The sequence below is a fragment of the Rhinolophus ferrumequinum genome, chromosome 7 (assembly GCF_004115265.2).
Source record: "Rhinolophus ferrumequinum isolate MPI-CBG mRhiFer1 chromosome 7, mRhiFer1_v1.p, whole genome shotgun sequence".
Taxonomy (NCBI): domain Eukaryota; kingdom Metazoa; phylum Chordata; class Mammalia; order Chiroptera; family Rhinolophidae; genus Rhinolophus; species Rhinolophus ferrumequinum.
Window position 1 is genome coordinate 82871437 of NC_046290.1, and position 7692 is coordinate 82879128.

The 7692-nt window shown below is 34.9% G+C and overlaps 1 pseudogene; it reads left to right on the plus strand.

Annotated features, from left to right (window-relative positions):
- Positions 1 to 7059: 7059 nt before the first annotated feature.
- On the plus strand, positions 7060 to 7422 carry LOC117025297 (60S ribosomal protein L31-like; annotated as a pseudogene).
- Positions 7423 to 7692: the final 270 nt, after the last annotated feature.

Here is a 7692-nt window from a genome sequence, read left to right on the forward strand (position 1 = left end):
AGGTCTGAGATTTGGACCACACATTTTTGGTCCAGAAGCTGAAGGTGTTTCCATTTATCTTTTCCATTTACATTTACAGTGTCATGCTTTTCTATGTTTCTAATTTCTATTTTCCACACCTCTACTTCTCATCCTTTTTTGTATAAAAAAACTTTAAAATCTGGTAAAAAAGAAAATGTTGGTTCCACTAAGTTTATTCCAAGTTCACAAGGATTACATTTATTTAAAATAATGTTTCATTGAGAATTAACAAATTATTTCTGCTTTCAATATATCCAGTAATGCCTAATTTTACGGAGTGTTGGATGGTAGGTTCACAACATTGCATTCAGCATGCTTAGGATTAAAATGACTATACAGGGCTTGTGCAATGGTACTGTCCATAGGATCAGGCATTCTTGTTGGTGTGACAAAACATAACATGTGTTAAACCATCTGTGTACATTTTGTATTGATTTTCTAACATAAAATAAGTGGCTTATGAGCAGAATAGAAAAGAGTTGTCTATATCTATATATCTATAGCTATATATATATCTATATATATGTCTCTATCTGTCTCTATAATACATATGTATGTATGTATATGTATATATGTGTGTGTGTGTATATATATATATATATATATATATATTTTTTTTTTTTTTTTTTTATTTTTGGGATCACCAGTAGGAAGAAAACCATACAAGGAAAGAATAATGTTCATGTCATTGGGAAAAACTTCACTTACACATTTGGACTTGAGTTTAACTTTGAAGAATTGAAAGAACGTGGTTAAAAGGAGAGGAAGGAAATATTTCAGCAAATCATGTTAGTGGGGGAATTGTCCTAAACCAACTAGAATTGCATTAACCTGTTAGGCTCATTATTACATATCTTACATTAGTGGGCTTTATTTTCCTTTCTCTCTCTCTCTCTCTCTCTGTCTCTCTCTGTCTCTCTCTGTCTCCCCCCCCCCCCCCCGTGTGGTGTGCACGCGCACTGAGTCCTAGCAGCTGAATTCCCAGAGGAGATTTCACATCTGCTTGTCATATAAATTGTAGCTCCGGTCTAGCAAGGATTACAGTCTTCTGAGATCCCGACTGAGCAACGGTCCCCCCACTTTATTTGACATAGCACTATGTCATAGTGATGTTGGCTCTTTTCCCACTCACCGTGTGCTATAAACCTATTGCCACAAGGTCAGTTGAAGTATTAGATGCAGAGTACTATCAGAGGTGCTGACAGTTTCATCTTTCCGAGGGGAAGGGAATGCTGGGTCCTGAAATGCAGTTGCAGTACTGGCCCAAGTGTATAAAATGCTTTCATCGTGAAGGATGTGATGATTATTATGGACTATGAGTCTGTGATTCCTAAACCTCTTTCCAGACATGAATCTTGTGTTGTTCCTTTTTAAAGTTTTTGGAGATGTTGGGAGGGAGAAGCTGAAATTGAAATGGGCAGGAGTAGCAGGAAGAAAAAAGCCCAGAAAGTTACTCAGAATTATATATGTTTGTTAAATATCTAGGAGCTACTTTATACTTCATTTTTCTTAGCCCAAGGTAGGAGATTTGTTTTTAATGGCTTCAGCATCATTTTCTCACTCTTTTGTTCATTTTCATTTGATAATTAATGATGTCACTTTTTAAATATAGCAAGTTACATAAAAATTAAGAAAAATCAAAATTGCAGTGCCTTCTATGTAAAATTGTTGTGGTAAAGCTATATCTAAGTATCTTCTCCCCTTAAAAACGATCAAAATAAATTTAAAAACATACGTATCAAAAATAATCTCTAAAGTTTCCCAGCAACAACCAAATAAGGGAAAGAGAACAATGGCACTTAAAAAACAGGTAGCCATGGAAAGAGGTAGAAGATTCTACCATGACTTAAGTTGCTTTTATTATGACCTTTACCCACCAAAGAGTGGTAGGGTATGGGAGCAGGATAAAGCACTCTTAAGAATAGGTGAGTGGACTAGAATGACTGAGTATGGAAGAATTAAATAACCCACAAGAAGAAAAACCCTTAACTACCCTATTTCCCTGAAAATAAGACCTAACCAGAAAATAAGCCCTAGCATGATTTTTCAGGATGACATCCCCTGAACATAAGCCCTAATGCGTCTTTTAGAGCAAAAATTAATATTAGACACGGTCTTATTTTCAGGGAAACATGGTACTACCATTGGATCTCGGGTAGGGCCAGCTTAATGGGCTAACAGTAGCAATGGGGGTGAATACAACATAGCACAATCAACGATAGTGACTACCCCATGGGAAAAGAAGTGTCAGGGCTCTCTGCCCTGAGAAATAACTCATCTCCGTCTTCTCAACTTGGCCCTTAGGACTTGGACGTTGGTTTTTCTACACAGACTTACATCACTAGACTAACTAGCCAATGGCCCCAGGAAAAAGTGAGATCAGAGAGAAAAATAAATAGATGTTTCAGTACAGCATCCACTGTAAGTGAAAGATAATAAAAAGGACAACCTTACCAGTTACAGTAGATTTATGGGACCAGATGGAAGAAACACAGGAGATGGTATTGGAAACATGAATCAAGGAAAATAAGACATTAAAAATATTTAATGGAAATACTGAGTCTGAAAATTATAGTTGATGAAAAACAACTCCACAAATGAGTTAAAATGCACAGTGGATTCAGCTGAAGAACAAATGTATGAACTAAGAGAAAAAGAGCTCTCCCATATCAAAGATCGTACATCATGACTAAGTAGGATTATTCTAAAACACAAATATTATTCAGTATTAAGACGTGTAGTAGTAAAATTAACCATGTTATATCCAAAGATAAACCCCATATAGTAAATCTCCATAGATTCTAAAAAAGGAAAGTTTAATATCCATTCTTAATTTGCAAGTGATTAAATAAAATGAAAAGTAATAGGTATTCCTTAACATGCTAATATGTTTATCTTGACTTAAAATCCAACAACTTAGTAGAAGAAAACTGGGCAACCACTCTATAATCAGGAAAAATAAAAAAAAAGTCCACTATCACCATCTGTGAGATATTAGCCAACATAATGAGACAGTTCTTATATATGGAATAAGAATTGTGGGTTAAGCTGAACATAAAATTTACATATGAGTATAAATCAACAATCTTCACATGTAAAAGCAGCTAGCTAGACAATATATTGAAGAATGTACCCCATTTAAAATCAAAATAAAATAAAATGCTTTTTAATAAACTTAAGAAATGCTTAAAAGCTATATGTGGAAAATTTAAATGCTTCTGAAGGAAGTAAAAGGAGACTTGAAAAACAAATGCTTTCAGTATTTTTGGATATGTAGATTTAACAGAAGATGTCAATTATCCATAGGTTAATATATAAATGTAATGTAAACCTGATAAGTACACTAAAAGAGATCTTTCATTCCCCATCCCTCTGGAACTATTCAAGCTGAAGAGACATGGGTAGGAAAGGAAAAGCAACCTCTACTTGTGAGAACACGGGGAAGCAGTGTCTTTCAGATGGACAGGGAACACATTGAGAAAAGGCTCAGGGCACCTAGGGAGTGACTGTTAATGGAGCATTCCAGAAGGCACAATGAAAGAGGTTTTAGGAAAGAAAGGAGATTGGGCCAGAAAAGAAAGCAAGTAGAGAGTAGTATAATGATACTGAATGGTACATGGTAGAGTACCAGTCTTCTGGAGATTTTATAGTAGTTCTCTAAAGTTGAAAGTTATCGTAGAAGTCACAGTGATTGGCAGGAAAGAGGTGAAGAGGGAGGAAATGCCATCATTTATTCCAAGCAAATGTGGTACCTTCCCTGTATCAGTTTGGAGTGCTGTTTGATCAAGGGCAATCACATCAAAGATCCTCTGAGTGGGTGCCGGTCACAGAGCTGCTGAGCTCTTAGTAATATTGCTGATTAGAACTGAAAAGCTGGATAGATGAAACATTTTAATAAGCTAAATTAATATTTCATGCATAAAATTGAAGTCTGTATTTGTTTCAGCAGTGTTGCATTTTACCTGATCCATATACTCCTGAAAAAAAGCAATGATTAAGAAATGCACCTACTTTTTTGTGTTCCAGGAAACAGCTTGATTCAAAGAACCATCCTTCCCCCATATGATTTGGATAACTCTAGTAATGATCCCCTTGATTAGCTATGACAGTGCCAGACACAGATGCTCTAAATCCCGTCTTTATTTAATGAATGATTAGATTAACTGTACTGTTTATTCTCACTGACCAATTGGGCAAAATGGCCTCTAATGTGTCTTAACTAAAATTTAGTTAGGCTTTTCTTCTCCCCTCTAAACATTTCTGGGTTTTTTGTTTTTTTGTTTTTTTTTAAGACACTACAGTGGTTGTAGTGTGGTACATGTGTAGATTTTATTTGTCTAGGGTTTCAAATGTTGTATAGTCATGAATGGACACATCTTAAATATCATTTATAAGAAATAATCAGATGGCAGTGTTTTCAGACCTATATGCTAACTTCTGATCCATCTACAAAGCACCATCATGATATGTTCCCTGCCCCAGGAAATAGAATGTCTGGTAAGAGACTCCCCTCTAAACTCTGACTTGCCCCTGATGTTATGAAAGTATTGGGACATGGAACAACCCCCACCCCCATCGCCAAGAAGTGGAATAACAGAGAAAAACATTTCCTGCTCAAATGTCAGATAAGTCACCTACTTGTCCCACTCCCGACACCTTATTCCTTTAGTTTTGTTTATTCCTCCTGGAAAAAGTCCTTTCTGTCTAACTTTTAAGACACTTACAGATTGAATAGTTGGAGTGTTTCTCTATTGAAGTAGTTCCTCTTGCGAAAGTTTTCCTCACCAATGTCCAGACTTGCATGTTTTTGACAGTTTATTTATTTGGATTTGTTTTGCACATTGCCATCTGTGGTGGTGCTTGCTCACTTACATTGGAATTTAAAGAAGAACTAGAGGTACGCTAGTCCTGGCGATGTAAACTTGAGACTCTTCTGCATGGACATGGGAGGTGACAGCTGAAGTAATGAGGTAAATGAAGTAATGAGAATTTTCACAAGGGCTTACAAAGAGAAAAGAGTAGAGAGGTTGGGTTAGTAACTTTAGGCATGTTAGAAATTTTAGAAAAATTAAATCATAGCAGAGGTAAAGCAATAAATTAAGAAATCTTTCCTTTTTCTTTTTATATTTTTTAGTTATATGAACAATTCCATGAATAACTAGATTTAATATAGAAAAGATCCTTAAGAAGCGACATGGTGCAGTGGAAAGGCCTTGGAAATTAAGAGATTGGGAATCTCCTCCTACTTTCACAATAATCGCCTCTTTGACTCTGAATGTTTACTCTGTTTATCTGCTAAGTAAAAGGAGTGAAATTGATGTTTTCAGGGTATTACCTATCTAAAAAAAATCTATGAATCACACAATCAAAGGTTGGTTTTATCATCAGGATTCAGTGGCTTTTGTCAAAATGAAATGGATGCTTAAAAGATGCACATAGCAAAGCGTTGCTGAAGTTTAGTCATTAGAGAATGCTTTGTAGGAAAATCATGCCAAGTTCACTTTATGTTTAAATGACAATCCAACTAAGTTACAGCATGAGGGGACTGTTATCAGTGAGCAAAAGGGGAAAGAAACCTAAATATAGGCAAAGAAACCAATAAATATTACAAATGAAAAAATAGCTGAGACGGAACATGGATCCAAAGTAGTGGACATTGCAGTTCTTTATCAAAGACTTCTGAAAATGGTTCTGTACTTCTCCGTGACTCCGGGTGACACTGCTGACCCCAAAATAAAAACACCAAGTAAAACCAACAAAAAGAAGGGTATGATAGCCCTCGTAGTAATAATAGTGATGGGAAAGATTTACACGAAGAATGAAGGTTTTACAAACAGTCATCATGTCTCAGGGTAAGTAATAGTAGTGATGACTTCTTTACTGGGAAATGCATTCTTCATTACAAAAGACGGAATGTAGTTGCTATTCTTCAGTTAAGAAATAACAACAACAAAAACCAAGAAGTGTTACCTGAAAAAAATATACTTGAAACATATTGGAATATAAGAAATGACAAAATCCAGTCAAGTACAGAAGCCAGAAGTTTGAATCAGTGTTTTTCCATTCTTTATCTGGATCTAAAAGTTCTATAAGAAATTACAGAAAACCACCCCCAAAAAGCAAAACTCCAGGTTTTCAGTAAAATGAACGTCAGATCATGAAACAGTTTCTTTGAAAATATAAAACAGCAGTTGCAGCTGCCTCTTCATCCTGCATGGGAAACAAGCAAAAGGTGAAAAGAATAGCAATCTAAGATACTGGTTTCGGGGAAAATTTACATTACATAACTGATAAATGAACTCTTAGAAAATTTTCATTTAATTTTTTTACTAGCCTATCTATCATTTACACATTTATTTGACTAAGTTTTTTTGTTGGGTTTATAAAAATAAGTTTGTTTTTGTCTTTGTGTGTTCAAGTTATGTTTACATAAGCCTTTCACAAATTAAGTACATAACTTAAATTGATTTTTAATAATATGTTCCAAAATGTTTCCTCTATGAAATAATTTTGGGATTATAACTATCTCATATTTTATCATTTGGTCTTATCATGAAGTGTATTTCACTTTTCCAGCTCTGTTTTTCTGCTTTAAAAGTAAATGTCAAAATATATTTAAATTAATAATAGCAAATTACAAGGAAATAGTAGCTATTTAAAATACATCACAGTTGTTAAAAGTTATTTTTTTTAGCAAAATTACAGTAACTTTTACTGTGGACAAACAGGTAATAAATTATACAAGTAAAAAATATATTTTATTAACAGTTTAAAAAAATAAAATTAAGGGGGGAGACAAGGAGATGGAGGGAAGGGGAAAAATAAATAAATAAATAAATAAATAAATAAATAAATAAAATAAAATAAAATCAATTTCCAAGAAATCTTGAATCTTGGCACTAGGCAGTGAACGCTGATGCCTCTGTTAAGAGAGTGTTGGTTGCAAACCTTACGGAGATTAGTAACTGCTATCTCCTGTGGTGATTGGCTTTGTTTATTAAAAACTTGTAAATCAGCTTTCCAACTTGGGCCTGGCAGATGGCTCCCGCAAAGAAGGGTGGTGAGAAGAAGAAGGGCGGTGCTTGTGACCAGAGAATACACCAACAACATTCACAAGAGCATCCATGGAGTGGATTTCAAGAAGCGTGCGCCTTGGACATTCAAAGAGATCCGGAAATTTGCCATGAAGGAGATGGGAACCCTAGATGTGCGCATTGACACCAGACTTAACAAATCTGTCTGGACCAAAGGAATAAGGAATGTCCCACACCACATCCGGCACGGTTGTCCAGAAAGCATAATGAGCATGAAGATTCACCAAGTAAGCTCTATAAGTTGGTTACCTACGTACCTGTCACCACTTTCAAAAATCTACAAACAATTACTGTGGATGAGAACTAACTGCTGATTGTCAAATAAAGTTACAAAACTGTCAACAAATAAAAATAAAATATAAAAGTTGTAAATCATTACTTTGTCCTATTATGCAAACTCCCATAAGGAAACTTAACTACAAATAATTTGACACCATGAAATGTTAAATATATTTTCATCACCACAGGAAAAACTTTTTCTTACCACAGGTAGTTAAAAGAACCACTGCCAGAAATCAGATAATCAGATGTAATTTTTTTTTTTTTTGCATCTAACCTGTTGGTGCTCTCATTTTAA